The sequence below is a fragment of the Etheostoma cragini genome, chromosome 24, assembly GCF_013103735.1.
Source record: "Etheostoma cragini isolate CJK2018 chromosome 24, CSU_Ecrag_1.0, whole genome shotgun sequence".
Taxonomy (NCBI): Eukaryota; Metazoa; Chordata; class Actinopteri; order Perciformes; family Percidae; genus Etheostoma; species Etheostoma cragini.
Window position 1 is genome coordinate 5,497,910 of NC_048430.1, and position 26,680 is coordinate 5,524,589.

The 26,680-nt window shown below is 39.6% G+C and overlaps 1 protein-coding gene across 1 annotated transcript in view; it reads left to right on the forward strand.

Annotated features, from left to right (window-relative positions):
• Positions 1 to 9,177: 9,177 nt before the first annotated feature.
• The window catches only part of LOC117939346 (interleukin-1 receptor accessory protein-like 1), a 254,316-nt gene continuing 236,813 nt past the window's right edge, over positions 9,178 to 26,680 (forward strand). Inside the window, exons 1-2 of the mRNA XM_034864604.1 lie at positions 9,178 to 9,412; positions 11,116 to 11,205. The gene's annotated coding sequence lies outside the window, so the exon portion shown is untranslated. The remainder of the gene's footprint in view (positions 9,413 to 11,115; positions 11,206 to 26,680) is intronic.

The window sequence follows — 26,680 nt, forward strand, 5'->3', positions numbered from 1 at the left end:
GGTTTATATCATTTCCCAAGAATTATAGACTTGAATGAGAGGCATGCTTATGAAATTCAGATCAAGGTGAACTTTGCAAAACACGTCCTAATTTGGATTTTACATATGTGCTATAATTAAGGTTAAGTGTTTGTTTTTAGAGCTGACATTCCTGTATATTTGATTTTACATGAAACAGCAACTGACATATAATTTATTATTTAGCATATTACAGGCATTTAAAGTCATATTTAAAGTAATATGTAATAGACACAAGGTTTGATTATATTTTCAGTATGGGCAGATCAAAACAAAAACGCAACTAAAACTTAACAAAGAAACCTTTTTTCAGTACTAGCAGTTGTAAAACAACATATGTATGAACGGCATTTTCCCACAGGAATATCATTTTAAACATATCTGTCTTGCTATTACATATATTTTTGGATGGAATATTATGGAGAAGAATTATTTCTTTGATCAGCATCCTCTCTTTTGAACTTTTTTAAACTCACTTTGAGAATTCATCTCAGCTTTTACTTCAGAGAGGCCACACAAACTGAACATTAATCACATAAAAAAGCATAAACATCTCACTGTTTTTCCGCTCCCAGCTACATCTTTCATGTTTTCAAACGGATTGTGTGTGTTTCAGCCCTCCCTGCACACTAGTCTTCCTTCCCAGACAGGAAGTCATTACAGGGGCTCTCACCCCATCACAGATGGCCATTTAACACATCGCTGGCAACTGCAAATGAACCAGGAGTAGCAGCCGCTTGACTAGACCTGGGCGACTTTGCACAAATGTTTATCTCTCACTCACCTGCTGTGCTGGGATGGGAGGTGCACTTCAACCTTGGCTCAATGTTTACTTTATTTATTTATTTCTATTTGTTTGTCACAGGGAGCAGACACTTTAAATTCAGTCTAAAGTTGGTTGTGCAGTTGCATCGGGATGTTTTCCACTACCTTTTATTTCTTGATAGCTTGCAGAACAAACAACATTTAGCATGGTCTCCAAGAAAAGCTTGGACTAGAACTTTTCCTGTGTTTATTTTCTGTTTTGTATTTTCTTTTTTCTTTTTAGGAGCAGGGAAAAGAGCTGATGCACGACGGGCATTTTTCTTCAATCCTCTTTTGCTGCCCCATCAAAATTTGTAATAGCTGTGTGGAGCTGCCTTAGCCTTTGGTGTGTTTGGAGTTCCATTGGTGATAAAACAGATAAAGCCGACTTGACAAGTTAAAAATGAGAAAGCAATTGTGGCTGACACCCTGGAGACAGCTGTCGTCTCTCCCTCTCTTCAGCCTCTTCCTTCCTCTCTTGCTGTGTACTATGTACAATCTCTACTGAGTAAAATATTAACGAAGATACCTCTTGAGGATGTTTGCAAGTGCTGAGCGATACGACTGTAGCCAGGCTATTAAGGAGGAGAGCCTAAGCACTGAGGAGGGTAAACACAAGGCCTATTCATTAGTCCCTTCCTATTATTCAACCACTTTGGATTCAATACAGAATATGCACTTCCCCTGTGTGGGACAGGATGTTGTTGATGTCGATACTGTGACTACCTGCAGCATGAGGGTGTGTTTTTGTGCATATGTTAAACTTTGTGTGGATATAGGAACAGCAGAATGAACAGACCTCGCGTGTGAAAGAATTCACATGAGAGAAGGGAAAGTGGGGGGTGGGGGTGCCGGTGGGGGGTTGATAGAGTAGTGCTGGCAAGGCTGGGTGTCTAAATCACGGCTTGGAATGGACCCTCGGCGTGGCAATTGGCTGTCACAGCTACAGATGGAGGACAGCGCCCACAGGAAAAGGATAAACTGTCGGATAAGCGCACGGTGAGGTAAAGGGCTGGCAGACAGGCTCTTCGGGGGGGGGGGGTCAAGAGGGAACAGGCAACAGATGAATCCTCATCTGTGTTCAGAGGTAGGCAGGGATAGCAGAGTGAGAACAAGCCAAACAAATACTGCGGTGTGGCTTTACCTCTCCGAAGGAACACTGAAGTTCATTTTGATATTTCCCTTTTTACAGAGGAAGGGATGCACTGCTGTAATAATTAACTGATGAGATGGGATGTGTGGCATCAATTTGCTCCTTCAGAAATGGAGACCAATGCAGCAGCTGTAGTAGTACCAGCAGCGTAGTGTTTATTTAATCAATACAAAATGAAAAAATGGCAAATTGCTTGATAGACTGAAATCTCCTGTAAAACTAATGACTAGAACTATTACGTATGAGTGAAGATTGGGCAGGCATGTGACCGGAATGCTAAAATCTGAGAGACTGCATCAGACTGATAATCTCCCATCATGGGGTGCCACTCACAAACTGTGGCCATTTGCTCATGAATGCACATGCTGCATTAGCTAACCTTTTGCCATTGAGCCGGCCAGTGTACGAGCCAGAGGGAGGCATTCCAGATGAGGGCAGACAAGTGACTGAGAAGGTTTTATGCAAGTGCTTAACACAACCTCGGTTTTCCTTCCTTTTTGCTGCCGTGCAAATACATAAGTCACGTATGCACACTCTCAAATCCTCATACTTTTAGAGCATTTGGGGAATTTTATTGCCTAACATTTTAACATGATGTGAAATCTAACTACTGCAGTGCAGGCGACAGTGTGTGATATATATGTTTTCAGCAGAAACTCTGAATTGCCCCCCACTCAATATTAAGGGTGCATGACACCCTGAAGTTCATTTCAAAGATGTGGTAAAAATGTGTTCTTAAGAAAAGGTAATAATATCTCTTCAGCAATGCCAAGGGATCTTTAAATGAATCCAAATACAAATAGCTCCCAGATTAAAAAAGAGGCCTATCTGCTATTCCCACAGCCTGTTTTGGGTTAAGTGGCTTTTCCATCTAAGTCCAAGCTGCATGGAGTTGGCTTTTGAAAGATGATGCGTGTGTGAGTGTCTATTTGTAATATTAAGTGAATTATAGCACCATCTATTGTTGCTGCATGCGACAAAAGTCTTCCTGAAGATGAGTATGAAAGACACAACATAATAAAAGAAATAATATAATCAAAGAAATACCTGAAGCTGTTAACTACACACAAATTCCAAGTCAATTATTGTTTTTTGTGTCATGAAATGTTTTCCTCAGTATTTACCAAATTGGGGTCACTTTATGTATAACTAAACAATGGTAAGAAAGAAAAGGCATTTTTTGTATACAGTACTAAATTCAATATAAATTGTATGGATTATTTGATGGCAGACAACACAAAAATGAACACATCCACACGTCAAAGTGTGGACTTAAAGAGAAAAAACTGAAGGGACTGCCTCTTCTTTGTAGTTTTCTATGCTTTAATTTACTTCTTTTTGTACTTGTCTTTATGTACAGTTTTTTTATTTACTACTCTCAATACAACTGGCTGACCATGATGGACATGCGTGTGCTTCCATTTGTACATCATCAAATCTCGTCTTCATTTCAAATGAAAGCACATAAATAAGAAAGTCAGGATAAAAGCTTGCTCTCAATTAATCGTGTTATCAAGCTATTTATAGCCCGACAGACTGCTGCTAAACCATCTCCACCAGAAAACTCCTTCTGTGGGTGTGTAGCTGTTGTTGGTCCTCTAACGTATTTTCACTTCACCCAAGGTACTTACTTAGTAACTGCTTAATATTCAGGTTAAGTACCTGCCTTCACAGTGGTGACATGCCGTATCGAACGCAATCACAAGCAACTGCACAAGAAAAACATCCTCCATCCTCAATCTATCCTCAATCCAATATCTTTCAAAATACCAAATTTAGTTTAAATTTCTAGCTTCCAGGTGTGACTGCGAGGCTAACAGTGTATGTAACTATCTTGAATAAATGACTCCAAGTCAAAACAATGGAAGATCAAAAAGGTCTTGTAAAATCCAGACAGACAACAAACAAGGAATATTGCAAAAATGAATCTATGATAATAATAAAAAAACTAGGAATCATTATAATACAATGGCTCACGATTGGAGAATTTATATATCATTGCACATCATAGCTTTAAATAGACAGTAGTGGAAGACGTATTCAGATCCTTTACTTAAGTAAAAGTACTAATACCACAGTGTAAAAAATACTCTTTTACAAGTAAAAGTCCTGCATTGAAAATGTAACTTAAGTGAAAGTATGCAAGCATCATCAGGAAAATGTACTTAAAGTATTAAAAGTAAATGGAGGCAATGCAAATAAATCCTCACATCTTAGAAACTGGAAGTGATCAAAAACCTTTCTGTCAATTAACTAAGTGTTTAACTTGCTAATCATTTGAACTGTACTTGTAGGTCTTTATATTGTTGCGTAGTTTAATTAATAGTAAACAACTGTAATGTAATGTAGTGGAAATTCTCTAAAATGCAGTGGAGTAGAAGTTGAACGTGGCATGAAAAGAAAAGTCTCAAGTAAAGTATGAGTACCTCTATGTTGTACTTAAGTACAGTGTTGAGTAAATGTACTTAGTTACACCCCACCACTGTGAATAGAAAGAACAAGAGCTAATTAACAGGCAGAGGAGCATAACATGGAATTTATTAAGGACTGGACTCTTTCTATAGCAACCTAAAAACCATTCAGGAGAGCACCTGGCAGCAACACCTAGATGACCAATATTGAGGCCCTGCAGCTCGCTGTGCAACCGTCTAAAAGTGTCCCCTCTGTGTTGCTGACCGCTGAGTTTAACCAACCAGTTGTAAAGGTTCATCCTGAGGAACACTTAGAACTGCTGCTTTATTCAGGGTTTTGACATTAGACACAAATACATAGAAGAAGTCACTTGTAATCACACCTACTTCCTGTGCTAAATGTGTTCCCAACAGTCCTTTGTATGCCCCGTAACACTGTAGGTGCAGTCATAAGGCTCACTCTAATACATGCTCATGTCCGTTTGACCACTGTTGTGGCTCTAGGATAGATTTTATCATTAGTCAGGCCAAAAGGAATGTAGGTTTAAGTGGTCAAAAGCATGTGTGGCTAAAACTGAAAAGCCCTCAATACCCACAGGCTCAGACTTTGTTTATGCATGAATTCACACTTGTCTCAACAGTAGCTAAACAAAGCTTAGCACAAGTTCAATCAGGAAGATCGCCTCATTCAAAAATCTGTGCCTTCTCATCAGTTCATGTTCCTCGAGCAAAATGTTTTTCCCACAAACCGAGGTGTGGGATCAGACACGTGTGGTTGTGATCATGCTTTATATTAAAACATTCAATGTCATGTCAGAGAAGGAGTGAATCAGTTTGTCTCTTCTTAACTGGATGAGATCTTTGTGTTTTAACATGCGCCCAATTACTTTTTACTGGTGAGCAAAACTTGAAGGGGAACAATGCCTTTGGAAGAACTCATGACTAACCTTGCATAGGTCTGTTAAATACACATCAGCTGACAATTTTAGTAATCATATAGCACTCTAATTTCACTCCAGCGCTTCTTTCAAAAGAGTAGCTATGAATACCAGACATTTTCAACTTTTTTTTTGCAATACACTAATGATACGTTCACGCTTTGATGCTGGAGAACAAGTTTTAAGCAAAAAAATAGCCAACAGTCATTCCTGAATCCCAATCCATACCTTATTCTAGGAGCACAAATATTTTTTATAAAAAGAAGAATGTTTGTATTTTCTTAGGTTTCACAAAATACCAGCAAGGCATCCATTCCCAGCATTGTTGTCATGGGATAAAGGGTTTTCTCAATTTTTTTTTAGCCAGCTGTAGACATTGATAGCACACACACACACACACACACACACACACACACACACACACACACACACACACACACACACACACACACAAACACAAACAGTGCATCAGTCTGGACACTTACTCCAGCCTCCCTCGGCTGCATTGTATGTCAGAAGATAGGATGAGCAATATTCTTAGACCAAGAAATGAATCCACAGAGATTTCTTTGCGGCTTGTCCAGATAATCCTGTTGGTCAAAGAAAAAGAAACCCTCTGCTTTCGCTTGAGGCGTCTGGGGGGGGGTTCTCTGAAGAAACAGTTTTCATTTCAATCGCGGTCTACAAAACCGCCGCCTGTTTACCATGCTCGGATCGAGTTTGGAGATATGGAATGAGTGGCTGACTAGCTCAAGTACAAAGCACTTCAGGTAAATCTGCAAAAAATCAATTCAAGGATACACTTTCTTTTTTGGATTAATTGATTTAATATGGATTCAATTGAATGGATTCAATTAATTGAAAGGAAAAGAAAGGAAATTACATTTCAAACATTCCCTTCTGCAATTGACTGCCCGGGGATGAGTAAATACACATCTCTGTCATTATTCAAGTCCCCTTGGGCTGTCAGCATCCGAACCACTTAGATCTAAACTTAAAAAACAATTGTCGTCTGAATGCTGAAGAAAAACGGAATAAATTTCCTTATCAGACATGTTTTTTTATTGGGATAGTTTATGTGTGTGTGTGTGTGTGTGTGTGTGTGTGTTATGTGCATGCATACAGTGTTTGTGTGTGACAAGACACGGAGTTGCTCTCATTCCTAGAAACCCCCCAGGCACTGGGGAGCATCTGCAGCCCTCTCTTTTCCATATGCCCTGTGCCTCTCAGTCTCACTCAATCATTAATTCAGGGTAATTATGTATTAACAAGCCACCATTACTTATTTTTCCTCAGATCAGCTTGATATTTTATCCCTTTTTTATGCTTTCAACATTAGAAGTGTCATACAGAAAAGGGGAATGTCGGACCCAAAAGCAGAGATGGCAGACACACGAGTAAGCTCGAGGATTTACTTTAATGAAAATCCAGACAAAAAAAATAAGTCCTGGATACAGCAGGCAAAAAAGGGTAGACTGTGAACTAACCACAGGCAAAATACAATGGCAGGAACAGGCAGAATCCCACAAAACAGAAACAGTGGCACGCAATCCACTAACAGAGGCAGGCGAGATTCACGGAACAGCAAAACCATGACAAGGTGTAGACTCACATAGCTCACATGGAGTCCCATACAACGATCTGACACAGACAAAAGATTACACAGAGACTAGTAAAGAAGGGTTCACAAGGGACAGGTGACACACAGGCTGGGAAACAGGTGAAAGACATCAGACAATCATAAAGGTGGGAAAACCCAAAAGACAGGAAGTAAAACAACATACAACACGTAAAAGAATAAATATAACAGGAAATGGAAAACCAACAGGAAACATTAATACAACTAAACACAGAAACTTGACACTGGACGAGGCGTGACAAGAAGAGCACTTCTAATTTTGTAGGCAAATCTATCTCAGGTGGACGGCTTTGCATGAGGACTCTACCAATGCCGTTTCTGTAGCAATCCGGGATTTTTCAATTAGAAAAATGTGTTACTTAGATTATCCCTTTGAACATTGTCAGTGTGGGTATAGAAGGAGGGGGAGTTCAATTCTTACAAAAATGTCACTCTAAATTCGGGCTGATTAGACCACTAAATGTCGTGTACTAGAGAATTTTGTTGATGTCACTTTTTATATATGCTACAACCCTGTTTCCCTACCGAGTGGGTCAAACAAGCCTTATATAGCTGCTTTAATGTAAGAGAGCTGAGGGTGGAATAGATAGACTTGTAATCTAATCAAAAGTTTATTTTCCTGATGTATAGTGTGTACCAATATGCTGCAGAACCACGTATAATCTACACTTGGTTATGTGCTCATCTTCCCAAAGTGTGTGACACGGTGATGGAAATCCTCCCCAGTTGGCATTAGGATCAGACCTCCCTTGAGCAGGAAGGGGGTTCACTGTGTTGCACAGACACACAAAATGTGGACAGATGCTTGGAAACATGGGCGCCTGAGCACAGCATCCTCCAGTTGAAGGGTGGTCTCCTTAATCACCACTACACCCTGCTGCTCTGTTGTTTTGGCAAAACAATGTAGAAACAGACAGAGCAAACTTGATTAGATATGTTCTGCTGGGAATGAGATTTACAAGCTTCAAGCTGATTTTTTGGGGTATCTGACATTGACACTAGATCACAGGACATTGCGTGACATCATAGTGCTCCTGAAGAATAGAGTACACTATAACCTTAACTAAAATGGTACTTTATTAAGAGTCTTCATTAAGTGAAAGTTTGATGCATGAATATTCTCAAACCTTGCTAATCTGGTGCATCATCCGGCAGTGGTAAAAGTCCCCCTAGTCTTCTGCATATTAGAACATGAGGGTTTATTCATAACAAATTGATAGACCCTCATGTTCTAATATTAATTGAAATTTGATTAATTCTTCATTAATATCAAGTATATGCCTCTCCATTTGGTTCCAGCATATTACATAACATATTTGGCAGAGTTTGCTTCACAAGGGTCCAAATAGAAGATGACTGACAGCAGTGCAGTGAAACCTCTTCAGCCCGAATAAGCCATGCTGCAACACAAATTGCAACCAAGCCGACTGTCAGCTTGATGGTGATTATTTATTTGGTTGGGGATACAGGCACTGAGGGCTTTCGCCTACACACACAAGCAACAATGTTGACTGGCTTGGGGCATAAAGCTTCGCCTCCCAAAAAGAAGACTGTTGTTGCTCAACATGAATTAGAAAAGTAAGGGGCGACCTCTAGCTCACCCAGTAAGAGCGTGCTCCCCATGTAGGCTAAGGCCTTTGCAGGGGCCCGGGTTAGAGTCCTACATGCAGCCCTTTGCTGCCTGTCAGCCTCCATCTTTCTCCCACCTTTCCTGTCCATCCACTGTCATTCTGAAATAAGAATGGGATTTTACATTCAAATTTCACAAGTAGGCCTACATGCATGCATTACTTTTTTCATAAACATTATAAAACGGCTTGCTTATATAATTTACAGCAAATATATATTTGTGCATGCATGTACACATTGTTAAGATTCCACAGTTTGGCCTATTTTTGTTGCGTTGTCGCCATCTGCTGGACTGGACCAATGGAGCTGGCAACGCTTATGTGTTTTGTCCTAAGAGGCTACCATACTTCGGCTTGATGTAAACAAGGAAATGCTCAAACTCTTCTTCGTACTCACCCTAATGTTAGAGCTTATTTAAAATTTTACTAGTCATAACTTGTTACAGCATATTTATTTCAAATAAAAGTAAGCACCTAATTGATTTTCTCATTTCAAATCTTTATTAATAATGTATTAAGCTTGCTGACTCTTCATCGATCTTTTTGGAAGGTGGGGCGACGCACGTGCAGTTTCCACGGGCTAGCTTCATTCAGCGTGTTGAAGGTGTCTCCTGTGAAGTGTCGGAATAGTAAGTATGCCTCGATAAGAAACACGTATGTTTGGTAAATTGTTTTCACCATAAAACGTAAAAAGAGCTTATTAAAAGACTCTGTGTGCAGCACGAAGTTTAGGCTAGCAGAACTGGATACAAAACGAACAGGCATGACAGTGCATGAGAAGATGGCGTCGCGGCTCTGTGGTTTGAGAAGCTCAGCAACTGGTGAGTTTTTTCATAATTATTTGGGAAATGGCAGCAATAATAAGTTTTATTAGTTAAATTTGACTGTTATTGTGGACGGCTTAGTTCTGTTCAGTTAGTAGAGCAGGTGCACACATATAACGCTAGAGGTTTGCTCCTCGAGACAGCGGCCGCAGGTTCGACTCCGTGCTGCGGGCCTATGCTGAATATCATTTCCCCTTCTCGGTCTCCCCTTTCATGTCTTCATCTATCCTTTGAAAATTAAGGCCTAAAATTCCCCAAAAAACCCTTAACATTTTTTTTGGACTGTTACACGCACATGCACACGCACACGTTACGTTACTTAGCATGTCCAAATAGGTTGTTAACCTGCTCCCACCACCAGTAAGCCACAGCAGTTTACACGAAGGTGAAATCCAGTCCCGGCAGGTGTGTTGAAACTCCGTCAGAACATACGCACTTTACATTTGCTTTCTTGTTGGGCTGAGCGTCGGTGAATTTGCTTTTTAATATTTGTGACCTTGAAATTACTACTTATGGGTGCCATATTGTGCTGCCATAGCAATCTGCCACACGTGGCTTTGTTGTTTTAATTAACACAACCAATAATGGAAATGTCAGTCAAGAAGTCCCTCCCACACGTTTCTTAAAAGGGAGATTAAGTGAAAACCCCTGTGCAGGTTTATCATGGGTGTGGTTTGAATTGAGGATGAACTGAAATGTGTGGCTGGAAATGGTGTAGGCATGCCTTTAGAGTAGTCCTAAATTTGAGAATATGTAATACCTCACATGTCCACTATGTATCCTCTGTGAGTTTGTCAGCTTTTGCACATAACATTTCACATAACATTAACCTCAGCTTTAAATATTCAAAGTCTTAATTTAGGATGAATTTTATGATCTCAACAGAATGTGCTTGACCTTTTGAGTAATGATTGTTGGGTTTGAGGCGTCTTGCTTGCTCAGTTTCCTTTTTTCAAGGAAAACTCCTCCAGGTTAGGGAGAATTGAAAAGTATAAAAAGCAAAAAAAAAATTCTTTTAATGATTTTTCTGTGTTTACGGCTGTTTTTAATTAAAAAGAGGTTGACTTTTAATAAGCTGTAGAACTTGGTAATACAACTTATTTTTAAAGAGAACATATGTTTAATGAATTCCATGGATGTGCTGAAACTGGAGCTCATGTGAGAAATTGATGTATTCTTTTTCACAGAGTAAGTAGCAATAGACTTTGGCCATGTTTGAAATACCATACCATCTGCTTCTCTCTGCGCCACAGCTGGCCACATCTGCAGGATTTTCTTCTGCGCACGTACAGTCCCTGCAATCCACTGTATTGAGCCTACCTGTTTAAGTATTGGAGAGTTTTTCTGTATCTTAAGCAAGGACAGAGGGCCTTGTATAATGTACAGATTATAAAGCCCCTTGAGTCATATTTGTGATTTGCGCCAATGGGCTCCATAAATAAAATTGAGTTGCCCACCAGCTCTCAATCTGAAGTTTGAACCATGCACAATTCACAAAATTGTTTCTGTTTGGAAAACCTCTATGAAATATTCTAATTCATGCTGCTTGAGTGTGACAAATAGCAGTTTGCTGATTTGTAGACAAACAGTACACTGTCCAGAACATTACAAGTTGCACACGTAGCCTTGGAGAAAGGGGAGAAAAAAAATGTGACATTGTCATAAGACATAAGAAGTTATACTGTTCTTGTCCACAACAGGGAAGGAAAATGATGATGTTGCAAGCAAGGAAGTAGAACTCTCTCACTATGCTGTTTCAGCACTTGACCAGCAGAAGCTACATGCATTTGGTGAGTCCCAAACTTGCTTGTTGCTCCCATGTGGCTCTATCAAAGTAAGACTGGATATGTAGAGAGAACCTAATTAAATAGACACAGGATGTGGGAGATGGCGTTGGAGTGATCCATCTCCCAAAGGGCTCAGAATATGAACCCCAAACAAAGGCTTATTCAATTCATTGTATCACTATAGCAGCTCAGGAGTGCTCAAGTGTATTTTGGGGTGGCAATTTTAAACAATGGGCCGACCTGAAAGGATGAGCTACAGGGGTCTGACTCACTGGACAAACTACAGCGTCGTAGTGTGCTGTAATGAGTTGCAGGGGTTTGACTTTCTTTACTAGCATTAGTTCTTTGACTCAAATGACAAACCACAGGGATCAGGCAGAGACGGCTTGTAAATGCTTTGTCCCCTTCCACCAAGTCCTTCTACTCATCAGGTTAGCCAGCTTCCCCAGTGTCCTGTCATCTTTGGTAGTATAAAATCACCGACGCTGATAACGTTGATGTTTCTCAGTGCTGGGCTTCTCTCTCAGACGGACACCAAAGACACGGTGCCCTACCTCAAACTCCAAGATATATTAACTTTAATAAGCGAGCGGCAATGAAGTGTGGGGCACATATCCAGTATCCATTCATGTAATTTTTTTTAATTTAAAATGTAAATATAACAGTTATCCCACAATAGAAAAGTACTGAGAAGCATGATTAAGGACAGAATGCCACAGGTTAAGACAGCAACAGCAAGGCTAGACAAGGTTATTTAAAATCTTCCACATCCTCCAATGTAAAATATACCCACACATTTAAACTTTTCATTCCTTTGCATGAAAGTAAACTAAGAAACTGTGTGTAAGCCTTGCCTTAAGAGCTTGTTTTAAGAGCTAAACAATGCTCAGGAATTGGACAACAGTTAATTAATTGTTCTCTTCTCCATTTTATTTGTTCTTACAATGTCCAAGCACCATACTGGTGTTTTTGCACACTTAGAATACCGTATAACAACACACATGGTTGAAAAGGGCAGGTGCATTTTCATGTGGTGTTGGTGACACCTGTTGTTTTGCTGGGGTGCTAACCTAAAGGGGGGCATTGCAGTTTTGGCCCTTTCTTTGCTTTTGCTTGCAGGTTTCTCTATAGATAGAGACACAGAGGAGACTAGCTGAACTTAAGAAAGCATGGAGCATCAATAGTGACGAGTGTTGCGTTTGTGTCTGGCACTGAAAGCCTGTTCATTGGTGTTGTAAAATACCCTTCTGCCATCTAGTGTTTCTTCTTTTTGCCATTTAACTGCAAATGACTGGTGAAAAAAGTTGTTGTTATTGTTATTACACTTTAAATAAATCATTTAAATTTAACCATATGGCCTTAGCAATAAACAAGCTTTTTGTTAGTCTTTTTTTGTTGAGATAAGATACTATTTCAGTTGCACTTTTGATTAGAGGACACATCTGCTGTTATGCACAGTTTATATAAATAAACGGTTCATTTCATTTTGTTAGAAAACAAAATAGTAATCCTATCAAATCGTGAGTTAGTGTATCGGTACATCACTAGTTCATCGCCCTCTGGCTTCAACATTTGGCCGTCTGTGTACTAGATGAGGGTGCTACCTCTAATTTGAGCAACATAAAGCTTGTGAGGATTTGTTTTAGCACCGTCCATAGTGGGATTGTAAATAGTAGAAGGATAAGTCTCGGGTCAGAAAACACGACCTTAACTGAAGCTTTTCCAGCAGTTGATACATAATCCTTTCATTTGAGGAAAGAAAGCCCTTTTTTTCATTATTCAAACAACATGAAATTTGTTTTTAGGAAACATTGTGAGTTTTGTACCATGGCCAGCACTAACACTGGGAATTCACTAAACTAATCGATGTTAGTTTGCAAGACATGACGTCCCTGTGGTTATAGAGTTGTGTAATCATACTGCTGTTACAGTTATCTTCAAACATTTCCCCACGTGCTTTCCTTGGGTTGAAAAAGCATTGCTGAGTGAGAGCTGCTAACCTTGGCTGTGATGGATTGCTGTTCATTTCAGAGAGCTTATGATTATGGCTGCCTCTGCCCCTGGTTTGTGAATGGGGTCATGTACCTGCTGGGCCTTTATTTCACACCCTCATACTCCCCAGTTCCCTCCCACAATTCATCTCCGGGAGTTTAATTCACTCTTACTGGGAGCACGTGTGCAGATGGGATTCAGACAAGGAAGACCATTAGAAGCACTTTAATGCCGTTTTTGGCAAGAGAAAGATTGAGCTATTCATTATGCTGTTCTTTCTTTAGGAGCAACTTGTCATTTAAGGACAATGAAAACAGGGTATTTTTTTATATTTTAAATTTTTTTATAATAAAATCTAGCAACATAAATTAAGCAACAAACCACAGATTGTCATTTTCTTTTTCTTTGGCTTGTGCCTCCTTTTGTAAAATAAATTGGGCAGCCTTTTATCCCTGAATTATGCATTTTATTTTTCGCTCAATAAAATTACACTCATAAAACACAGCGCTGAAGTGAAGATTTTTTAACATGCTAAATGTAGCCTGGCTGTAAGAAAATTGATTGCTAAAACCAAATGGAAGAAAGCTAAAATGTGTGTGTGTTATCATGACTTATCTTTGACTATGTCAATGGCTATATATTTTCAAATTTAAGGCCATGATATCCATGTTTATTATCTTTTATATCAGAAGAGTGTTTTTTTGACAGCATTAACACACAGTATTCTTCTGTTGACATGAAAATAAACTGCCCGTACCAAATGAGCATCTGTATGTCTCCCCACACACTCTACTCACTCTAAGTGCCATCTCCTGAAATTGCTGCTTGCTCATAGCAGTCTTTTTTTCTCGTGACGTGATCTGGTAATCCATCTTCAAAGTTGTCCCCCCCCCTCCTGGTTTAACGTAGGCGGATGAGCTGTACCCCGAATATCATATGCATGAAAAATTTGCCATCCCTGCATTTTTTTCCTTCGTATGTTTCAGTGCAGCAGTTGATGGATTGAATGTGTCATTTGGTGCAGTGCCCAGGGCAAGAGGCATGCTTTTGGAGGTTGGGGTTTGTCCCTGAGAGTCAGGGAACTGGAGACTGGAAAGTAAAGGCCAAAGACCTGGCCGCTTTGTTCGCCTTAACTACTATTACCTGACAGGGACACAAAATTCCCAAGAGACAGACGTGTCTCTAGATTATATCAGATTGATTGAATAGTCTTTTAATCTATCAAAGGTCAATAAAACTTTCCAGAACCCAAGGTGACATATTAGAATTGCTTGTTTAGATTTCCATACTTGAAAATCAATCACCAAATGAAATACATTTTGTGTGAACTAATCTGTCCACAGCTACATTCATTTATTCAAATCCAGCATTACTGATTTGATCAAATCCATACTGTAAGACCACATTAAACTGCAGAGCCCTTTTGTATTGCAAAATTTTCTATTCAGGGATGGACCAGGACTCAGAGCAGGCAGGTCAGATTCAGAGTGTGGCCGTGTCTCGCTGTTGTGAGCAGGCAATGGGCAAGGCAGCCTTCAGCACTTATAGGTCCTGATATTATTTCAACAGGCTCTCAGTGGTGTGGAGAGTCATTGCAGTGGTTGAGAGCTAATGGGCCAGATGTAAGAGCCACCTGGCCAACGCCAGACCTCCGTATGTTGCCGTTGATAGAGCCAGTCATGCAGAGCGGAGGTTCTGCTGTCGGCCGCTCACCGTTTCTCCGACACAAGGCTTATTGCAGCTCATTTAGAAGAGCAACTGTGCTCATCACCGTTACATTCTTTAGAAACTTCTTTTCTGCGGAAGTGTCAAATCTGAACAGACATTTAAACGTGATGCTTTTGTTTATTATGACTTAAAGCCATTATTCATATTTCTTTTCTTATTATCATGACCTTAACAAAGCTTGACCTGTAAAAATAGAGGTTACGGTGCAGAGCTCTGAAACCACATTTCATCAGTCTGAATCAGCCCGCAGGCAACGTGTGAATGCACTCCAAATTTCTGTCTATACATAGCCGAGACGCAGACATGCTGCTATATCTGGCATGTGGAATGAGCAGTGCTTTTTGGCAGTCCGCCCATTTAATTCATTTAACACTGAAGAAAACAGAGCACCTCTGGCAAACAGGGCAGTGGAAAATAGAGCCGTGAATCTTGATTGTGGAGGTAAATGAACAGATAGGTCTGGAGGTGTGTCATCTGTCTGTGAGCAGAGATGCATTAGTGTGGATACACCCCGTCACTCCTGTGTACCCAGTAACCTCACATAGAAAACAACCTCAAGTGCAGGAAGCGGGTATTTCTTTTCGGATTTTTTTCTCATCTACTATATCATGAGAATGTGAAGAATGTGTTTGCATTTAGAGAAGATGTAAACAATAGTGTCCAAAGTTGCAATTCTTTTTGACAAAGGCACAATTCCCATGTAACTTCAGGCAAGCAGTAATATTCTGGACAATGTAAGGAAGCGTGTGGTATGTATGTATACTTGTTTAAATATTCATAACAAATGGGCCGGAGTGGTGTGTGTCTGTAGTGTGATTTACACAAGCAATATGTTTGTGTCAGCGTAGAGGTCGACAGTACCCCCGGGCAAACTTCCAGAGCTGTGAAATGGAGATGATGCCTCCCACCAGTGATGAACTCTTGAAATGTTTAACTATTCTACTTCCTCTGACCAGTAAGAAGCTTTCACCAAAAGCACACACATTGATGCTTTTTGTCACCAGATTATTGAAATTGCGAATGCACGATTTATAAATCTCACTCACTAACATGTGTGCACATGCACAGGCCTGATTAGCACTTTTCCCAACCATATATGGACATGTCCTCAATGGGCCAAACAGCTGCGTCTGCTGCTCCAGTCTGTTGGTAAAGAGAAAAAAGTGCCATAATATAGAATAACATTGGTGAGGTCTTTCAACCGTGTCATAGAAGCCATCTTTCTGCACAGTGATACACACAGAGTACACATTCCTGCATTCATTCACTGTACGTGTGTGTAGGTGTGTGTTCGTATAAATGACCTAAACCATCAGCAGAAATACTGTATCTAAATTGGCATCAAAAAGTAATCACCCATCATTTAGATTATTCACACACGATGTCCTGCAAACAAATACCGTTGCTTTCTTATATAACTGTGATTGTTTCCTATTCTTAACCATAGCAGTGGTAGATCTGACAAAGCTTACAGTATATGGGTCATTTTTTAGGTTTGTAGACTGAAAAGAAAAATCACACTGTCGTAATGGAAACAGCCTAAAAGAATACCGCTGGAGATCGGATGTGCTCTCTCTCACCGTATTTTCCTATTTCTACTTCACTATATCAAACTCGGCTTGATCTAGAAAACAGTTGGTTGTGTGCATTTGATGCGCTTGTTCTTACCACATGCTCTTTTATTAATTTATGTATGGAAAATGGCATATTTAGTTGTTTTTATGAATGATTTCTACGTTTAGCTGCTGGAATCCGTGATATTGCAGTCAATTTTCAATGTAAAACATTTTAAATATTTGTCTTTGCAGTAGTACCACTTGTTGTTGTGCACAGTCCTTACATATGTAAAGGCTTTAACAGCTGAAGGTGGAGAGTATGTTCTGTTTATCCAACTCAGCAGGCGAGGACTGGTGCCCACATTAACACATTAAATAATGATGAAATTATGACCTGATTCAATATTAATACTATTAATATAAAAAATAAATGGACTTCTTTGAAAATCTGAAAAGGTATGCACCTTATTGATCTATCTCTAGAAGAAAAAAAGGCTTAAAAGAAAGTCAGATGGCACCAATGCCCTTCTTACCCCTCACAGCTCTTAAAGTGCTTCAGTCAAGAGAACAAACTGCTCTTTGGAGATGTGCACGGCAAGACATAAACACCAAGGTACATCGGCTCTGCGTGCATCTCTGGCACTCTATCACCCATCACTGTCTAGGCCTTCCTCTCAGTCTCTAAATCTGGAGCGACAGGGCGTCGCAGGGAAAACCCATTGAGCACACTGCAGGACGATGGCTTCATGGCCTTCTTCATCATACCTTTGTTCCATCCTCCTCTCCAAGCCATGACAAGGTAGTGGACGAGTTATCACACCCGTCAGCTTTATGAGTCCCTGTCTGCCTGTGCCGTGGTAATAAAGTCATTGTGCTGCTTCTTCAAAATGGGGTGAGTCAGAGCAAGTGATGGGAAATTGGTCAGCAGAGTGTCGTTCAGGGGCAAAAAAGTACATTCTGCGCCGGTAGCTTCTTTGGATGCATTGTTGGTTTGATAAATAATAGGAGGAGAAAAGCCTCATTCCTCCAGAGCATTTTGCACCTGAGAAATGTCCTAAATGCCCAGAATAGCCCTAACTCCCTCAAAGCTCAATACGAGGAGATTGTATATTTATTGTCAATAGTACTTATTTAAATTGGTCCATATTAAGACTGCAGGGATCTAGAGTAGTATTTACTTTCTGGTGAAAATTTTAATCAGCAAATTACATATGTATATTATTTAATACTGAATTATTTATAACCTGGCTACATGTACACTGCTGTCAATCATATACTGTAATCTCCAGGTCTCTTTTTCTGCATTCAAAGTTCACATACAAGATGTTACAATATGATGGCTTGAAATGCCTACTAAGAGAATTCCTTTATTTCAGCAGAGCTCTGGAGATATTTTATTTGAGAGACATGTTAGACTGAATCTGAACCCGGCGGCCTGCTGTGCACTGTGAGGAGTAGTAATTGTATGAGCAGTAATTGCACTCTCTGCATCTGCTAGGGAGAATTAGGGCCGTCATTGGGTCAGATGCCTTCCGCCTCTGGGAACATTTAGTCACGTGAATGCTAGGTTCAACATATATGTAGAGTCGTGATAAGTCTTACATCCAGTGTAGAGTCCGTTCATACTGACAATATTGACTAATATGAGATCATATCCACATGATCATATCCATTTTGCAGAAAGATTCTTCATGTTGCCTCTGACAGTGCACACAAAGTATTCAATTGCCATTTTGTGCAAAGCCCATCTCTGTCAGAGGTTTATTGAGAGGGTAGTTTGTCAAAAGCACTGCATTAATTGTACACTTGCAGGGGGTGTTGTGCACCTGGAAATGAGGCCATTTGTATTACCTGTCATCTTACTCATGAAAAGAAAAAAAACATAAAACTGGCTGAAAATGACTGCACCACTGGAAGTAATGCTACTATACACTGTACTGTACATACACTGTACACTGAGGATCTCTCTCATGCTGGTACAGAAACAGTAATTTTAGGATGCCTCTATAGTATATTGATTTATGTAAATCTTAAACACAAAGTGTAGATCAATAACCAATGTAGTGCTAAAAACATGAATGCAGTTTCAGTTGAAAACTAGGAAAATAGAGATTTCCAGTTTTGCTCTGTTTTATGGCATTATGAATGGAATAGGTTTTTGTTGATTGGACAAAACAAACCATTTGAAGATGTAACCTTGGTATCTGGGAACAGGTGATGGGCAATTCAGCCTTCGTTTTTCACTTGAATTTATTACTTTAAACAATAATCAATAATTAGTTGCAGCCTAAACCAATGGATGAAACTAATTAAGTTTGGTCTAACAAGAACTAAAAAGCTTAAATAAGAGTATGCCCTAAAACATAATTTCTCTTCTGATGAAAGACACTTCAGTTTGTGTGTCTGACAGTTGAAGCTTTCTCCCAAAAATAGAAGGCTCAAGTCCGTCATGCTGTCGAAGTATCAATCCTGGAGAAGTGCTACTGACAGATAAGGATGCTGCATTTACATAACTGTCACCTTCTGGACCAGAAAAAATGTACCAGTTCCTTACTTATTGTGTCTGCATGACTCTCTAATTTAGGATAACCTTGAGGATTTATGTTTTTTACAAATCTTAGTTGAGCATTATAAGAAGCCACAATAATATAATATATATTGTTTTTCTTGGTATTGTTACAGTATTTTATTTCATTTTTTTCCTTAATGCTGAATGGATTCCAAATGCCAGTGGCAATACATGCTCTACAAAGGGTGCTAGATTGGAGGCAATTGAAACAGCATCTAACTCAGTGGACCCAGCTGACTCCATCAGTTTGTTCATATCACTCTTGATGAAGTGGGACTGAAAAGCCACGGAAGATCATTTATGTTAGTCTGGCTTTGGTATTTGGAAGTTGTACTTTAAATCGGCGATTGCTGCAGTGTTTCCCTGCTAAAGCATTAACTTGTAGCTTTTCTGGAATCTAATGTGACCCTTAATGTGCTGAGTTAGATTTGTGAGGCGCAGAGCCAAAGGAATACATTTAATTACTGCAAGATTTCAACAGAATGTGCAGTCTGATTTTCTTCAATAAGTCGATGGAAGCACAATGTGTATTTGCCTCACATTTTGTTACTTTGTTACTTCCACCTCCTTATTTACTTCCAATTTGTCATAGCATTTGACAAGGAAAAAAGGCTTCAGCATGCAGGGCGGGAACCCTTGTACAGACTGAAAAGATTGATGCAAATTCACCTGTTCAGTCCCGGTCCTCTGCTGTTTCTTCTACAGCCTAAGATATTGTACATTAGAGAGAGAACAGGCAACCTGGGCAACTATCCTTTCAAAGGCAGCACTCCAGAGTAGCACTGACGAGTGGAGGTGACTACTGAGGTCAATAGAAATGGCGCGTGGTGCTGGAAATGGTCCATAAAAGCTCTTTCTGACATGACAGGCTAGCCATGGATTCTTGCCAACAGACACTTTTTTCAAAGTAGAACCCTGTGGTGTCTGTCAAGGCTGAGGTCAATCCAGTGTGATTTACGGTAATACAATATCCAAACTCCTATGTCTTTAATGGGAACACTAACTCAGTTAGTAAACAATTTCTTCTGGCAACAAAATGTGAAAATTATATGAAATGCAATGACATGATCAATTTTGTGTCAACTTCTTGACAAAATCTAATCTGGAACTGAAACAAAAAACTATAGGCTAGTTGTCTTGAACAGCGACAAAGTCTGTCTTTTACATGCTTGGCATTGTATTGAAAACGAGGTTACTGTGAGCTGGCATGTCTCCATGCCCCTTCCCTGCACTCCTCCAAGGAGGAGTACAGCACATATGGCCCCCTGGGCGATATGGATGGGTCGCTGCAATCAAAGTGGGAGGACACGAGCACAAGAAGTATCCCATCTGTCATAATGTCCTCTCTCTCTAAAATGGATTAATAACGGTCGAGGAGAGAACAGTGAGCAGAATGAAAGCATCATAATTGTCTGCTACAGAAGGAGGGAATTCACAGGGTGCATGACAGATATAGATATGCATTTCTGATTTCTCAAAAATCTGATTTGTAGTGCTCCATTTGGGGAAATTGTGCTCTATAGGTCCCATCATGGCATGAAAATCTCATTTCATGAGTTTTTTAACATTAATATGAGTTCCCCCAGCCTGCCTATGGTCCCCCAGTGGGTAGAAATAGGGATAAGTGTTAACGTAGCCCTGGGTATCCTGCTCTCCCTTTTGAGAAAATGAAAGCTCAGATGGGCCGATCTGGAATCCTGCTCCTTATGAGGTCATAAGGGGCAGCTTGTTCAGGGAGTCACTTTGTCCACTTGTGTGTGTCCTCTCAATCACTCAGATAGGATATTATTACCAGGTCATGTTGAATGAATACGGAACAGCTAACAGGCCACAGTGTAAAATATTTATTGAAAACTCAATTTTGCTTAAATACTTCAATAATAATAATTTTCTTGCAACCGTTTTTCTATTCTTTTACAATACTTCTCTAGCTCCCAAAAGCTTTAGTAATGTTAATGCTGGGTTTATGGGAATACGCTGCCGTTTCTAATCAGTTCAAATCCAGCCTTGTACTACAGTAAACAACATTTACAGTATTAGTAAGTTCACAGGCTATGTAAAAGGACCCATTTATTCATATAGCACAACCCATACAAAGAGCATTTTCAAAGTACTTTCAGACATTTAAAGCTAAACAGGAATTTGTAACACACTTTAAGTGTTTGTAACCTCTGGAACAGAATTTTAGGATGGGACTTTGACAGTTTTTTCTTCTAGTAAACCAATCTAGATGATCACCTGTCACCAAGACGCAACAGAATGCCGACTCTACATTTTCCCACTTGCTCATGTCAACCCACTCACTTTATTCCTGTGTTTACGGTACATGTTCCACACTGTTTATATTTAACTGTGGGCTAACAGAAAACCCTAAGGTGACGCTGTCCACCCAACTGTGGTGCTGAATTCCATTGCAATTCATGTTTGTTTGAGTCAAATGTACAGTCTTGTTGCATTTATTAATTAATATGCCTTTTATTCTTTTAAGTATTTAAAGAAGAAGCCTAAATTAATTTTGTAATCCTCAATATGTAGTTCATATGTGTCTACATAGTTGGATTATGCCTTGAAAGGAGGATGATAGCACAATTCAGGTTTGTAAGCATGCACATGTAAACATGATGCTGACTTTAGTTATACTAATGCTGACATGGAATTGCTTTTTACAAATTAATGGGAAAAAATGAAAATGAAAAATAACAGCTACTTCAGAAGAGTGCAACAGTACCTCCTTTGGGAATCAGTTTAATGGAAAAGATACAGTTTCTGCAACATTAAAAGTTTGACAAGACAGCTCACCATACGCTCTAAAGAGCAAAGAATTGAAGAATCCAGGAATCAGGCATATTGACATCATGAAATGTGCAAAACATGTTAACTTTTACCAACCTTGACTGTCTGTTTGATTTGACTCTCTGTGAGACTATCCAGCCTAGTGTATCTTGAAACTACTGGGAACAAAGATGCGTCAGTAAAACAAATATTATCTTCTTTCCCCCGGGATTCTCTGCCCACTTTAGATGGCTGGGCCCTGCCAGAAAACCATTTCAACCTCTACCTCTGATCAAACCCCTATCACTTACATTTTGATGTATGGCTGTCCTTGCCCTGTCAAAAACATATGTGGATGTGATTTATGGAGATCCCATAGCCAATTTCCACCCAGCCCCAATCCATTCAAGAGTGCACTTGCCTGTTGCATCTGTCTGATCAGAGTCAGGAGGTGTAATATACTGATTCTCCTGGTGGGTGCCACATATCCACCTTAATCATGAGGTGAATATTTTTAGTAGCCAAGATGGAGTCACAAAAACAATAGGATCATAGCAGAAGGAAAATTCATATTCATTGAAGCCACTGTTATTGGCTGTAAGCTACATTGAAGGGGGGCTTGGGCACAGTAATAGCACATTGTGTGTGTGAACACTGAAACTAATACAGGAAAGGGAGAGGGAAATGTTTCTTTTGGGACATTGTTCAGTCACTGATAAATGTCGAGTGATTGTATTACAAGTTAGGTACTTTAATAACTGCTGATTAACTGAACAGAAGATTCCTGGAAAAAAAATACTTAATTAATATTAATAATATTATTAACAATGAGTGGAAGAACAAAACTTTCTCTTTATTCACTGTAATGAATACCAAACACGGACACTATTTAAATGGTGTTTCCACATTTTCCTAACATTATTGTAACAGTTGAGGAACGCATGTGCTGCCCTCACATCAATTGTACAGACTGTACTAAAGGCGAAGGCAGACATATCAAATGTATTATAATTTTCAATTTTGACAACGCCAAATTTCATATCTTCTCCGTGTAGGAAGCCGCCCACTCGGAGCACACATTTGGATGCTGCAATAATTCAGCCTCACATGGACAGCAGTGAGTATAGGTGAAAGAAAAGATGCTAGAATGCCTGTCTTCTCTTCATCATTAAATTACACTTGGCATTTCAGCCATATGGACTAGCATTAACATTAGTCTTACTGTTTGACTATCCAGTTTTAAAGCCTTGAGCATCTCACATCTCAAAGGTTCAATTTCAAATCAGCCCGCTGTGACTTGACACTTGATCAAGTTGCTGCCCGGCTTTAATGTTTAAGTGGACAGTCACTGCTGCTCACTGGTTCCTTGTCTGCAGGGAATCAATAATTTTCATGACCGGTATTAAATGTGAGCTAGTGATGAGCAAGAGCACCCAAAGATGAGACCTAGCCAACAGCCGTCATCCAAGCCATAGTAGCATTTGGAAGTATACCCTCAACTACGAAGTGCATGGTGACACAAATCTCACAAGATCACAGGAGATTTGGGTGGATTTATCCCTTATTTGCACCTCCTACCATTTGAAGTTAAGTTTGGCCTTTTTAATGTTAGTGCATGATGCAGAACGTTTTCTTAGTTCAGTTGTTCACGAATACAAAACAAACTGTTGGCCGACTCACTGGCGCTTCCATATAGCTTTTAATTTAGCTTTGTCTTCTTAAGATAGATGAGTTTGCCACTAATGCTGTTTGGGCCTGTTATGATTGTACATGATGGATTATATTAATGAACTTGACTTAATATTGAGAAAGATCTTTTTTATCTTTTATGTTTCATTTTTAGTTCACCTTTCACATGGCGCATCAGTCAAACAACAGCTGATTAGAACACATTGATTAGAAGCCAATGTATTTAACAAACCTAGAGAGTCAATCAATGAGGGTGAGGGTTACAGTTTGATGACTGCAAACTGGTGTTGATATACCACCAGGCATAATTCCAAAAGCACAAAGCCAGAGAAAGACATGATGGATTGAGAAGAGTGGATGCTAGATGTATTTCTCGATCACAGCTAGACTGTGCAAATATCCCAACGATCTGTGATCATTTCTGAGTTGACTGTAGATTTCTCTTCATGTTCTGACATGGTTGGTGATTTCTTTCTTATTTGTTCAGTGTACAGAGTGCAACTTGTCAGAGGCCATAATGCAGGAAATAAGGTCTCTAATAGTTCAAACTCACACACTCACCTACCTTTTGGTTTAGAATACCTTCTTATCTCCGACTGTACTCCTCAAGGTTGCCAGGTATTGTGCAGGTAAAATGACAGCTGTTCTAAAGTGTTTTTCAGCTAATCCAAGTGTTTGTACCCTGTTTGCATGTCCTTGATTATCCCTTTCCACAGTGATGTGCACATCTTGTAATTACCACACACCCACAGACTGATGCTATGAATGATCAGACAGATCTTTGGACTAAATTAACAGCTCGTATTCTGTAGGAGATTAGGGAAAGATTCTGCAGGAAACATAGATATATCTTTAACGTTGACAAGTCACTAGATTTGTTAATGTTTTTTTTCAGTTTCACTGTAAGAACAGCTTGATGAAACTGTGAATTTAGAGCTTTAATCGACATGTATCACGCAACAGTTTGTTCAACTTTGGTTTTAAGGAAATCCTGTTTTGCTTCTCCAAATTACTATAATCAGTTGTCAACAAGAGCACTTTTTTTTTTAATCCAGCATACTTTTGTTCCTTTTCTTTCCATTCCTTTTTTTCCCCGCTGTTGACAATACCTTAGTACCTAATAATTTCACCCACCCCCGTGGACATGGCCAGTGACAGCTTCTAATTAATAGTTCTTCAAAGCACATTTTTGCAATTGTTGTTGAAAAGTTATTGGAGATTTTCACTTGACACCTCACCTTTAGCCCACTGTGCTAAAAAATAACCAATGTGCTAGTAAAGGCTGTCAGCATATTTTCTGCACAATTTTGCCAAGTGAGATTACAATCCTCAACAGCAGTTGGGAAAGTGAGAAATATATGAAGAACATTGGGAGGCAAAAACAAGTTGTAAAAATTAGGACCAATGAAAAGAGCATGATAAACAGGACTATAGGAGAGTATGAATAAGTAAGAAGACAAAAGGGAAAGATGAGGGGATGGAAATTAGTGGACAGCAGCTGGTGACGGTGAGGGGTCTTGTCTCGGAACACTGGTGTAAAGCTCTGACACCTGGCTGGCATGCAGAGCTCAGCGGGGCTAGCCGGTTCTGAGACCTTTTCCTAAGTAAAGCATCTCATTATAGGGACAGTTTTCTGAAATGTTTCACTTGGAACGCAAGACTTCAATAAGTGATGTTAAATACGCTTTAACATAGACAACATTGTATATAGTGAATGACAACAAGATGTGTTAGGTAGTTAAAGGTAGACAACTTTATAGGGAAGAAATATTTCTGGAAAGCTTGATAGTAGTAAAGATAAGTAGTAAAAATTAAAGTTGGTTTTGCAGGCAGTTATCAGTGCTAGCGACGTGACTCTTTGGACAGTTGTTCAGTTCAATGTTTTTTTATCTTTACCACCTTATGACAAATATATTATTCATAGTCTTTTGCCCAGAGTCTGGCAAACCTGCAGAGCAGCCTCCCCACACTAAACTAATTTCGACAAAGGTCCATTTTTTACCTACATGACTTGCATTTTAATGTGCCTTTTGTTCATCACTTGTGAGTTATAGTTCAGTTCAGTTATAAAATCCTACCACACAATTGAGCGTGGTTGTTGTCAGCACTGTTTCCATTCCCTCTGGTTGCTTTTGAGAAATATTATTAATGTACTTTAAAAACCTTGGAGGGAAACCGTTCACACACATTCATACACTGTGGCCGAGGCTGCAGTACAAGGTGCCTGTACCTGCTCATCAGATAAACACTCGCACACATTTACACTCTGATGGTGCAGCATCAGGAACAACTCTGGGTCCAGTGTCCACTCTACCACTGAGCCACTGCCGCACCTTTTTCCTGGGACCAAGTAAACGCTAGAGGAAAATGCAGTTGTAATTTAGAGTCATTACCTTTTATCTTTTAATGCACTGTAACTGTATGTTTAGCATCCGCAAATGTAAAAGAGAGAGATTCTGCTTATTTATCCCAAAACTCTCATTTTCAACTAATGGAATTGCTTTGATCAAACTTAAACATACAACGCGTTGAAAGAAAATGTGACTCATCCAACTGTAAGTACAGAGTTGACCTTTATGTAAGGATGGCTAATGTTCCAATCTCTCTGCTTAATCCATTTTACAGGCTAAGACGCTGTAATCAGCCCAGAGCAGCCCATTGCTGATGCTTTGTCATCACGGATCCTGCTTACATTTTCAGTGGATTGTCTACAAGCTCGGTGAAGTACAAAATAATTACCAGCACAAGTGGTGCACCACCTCTCCGTGTTGCACGCTCCTCATGGACTCACACGGGTAATTAAGTCTGTGAGTCGAAGATAAGAGAAAATAGACAAAAGACACTCAAACACATCTACACCAAATGTATGCAGCACGCATTGCGTTTGTAACATATGTAGCAGTTACGACTAGTTGTAAAACTGCATAAAATGTAACTAACTTTTAATATCTAGAAATGAAATAACATGACACTTTAGACAAGTGGCCCTTAACCAAACTGCAAGAAGAAATGAACAAAAGATGTGCTGTGGCTAGATTTAGCAGATTAATCATTGGTTTAGAGAGTTTAGATTTGACACAGTTTCAATTCACCACCTCCTGTGGGCACAGATCACATTATCTTTGTGATCTGAACTTCATTTCGAATAAAAAACCACAGTACTCAGGAAAAC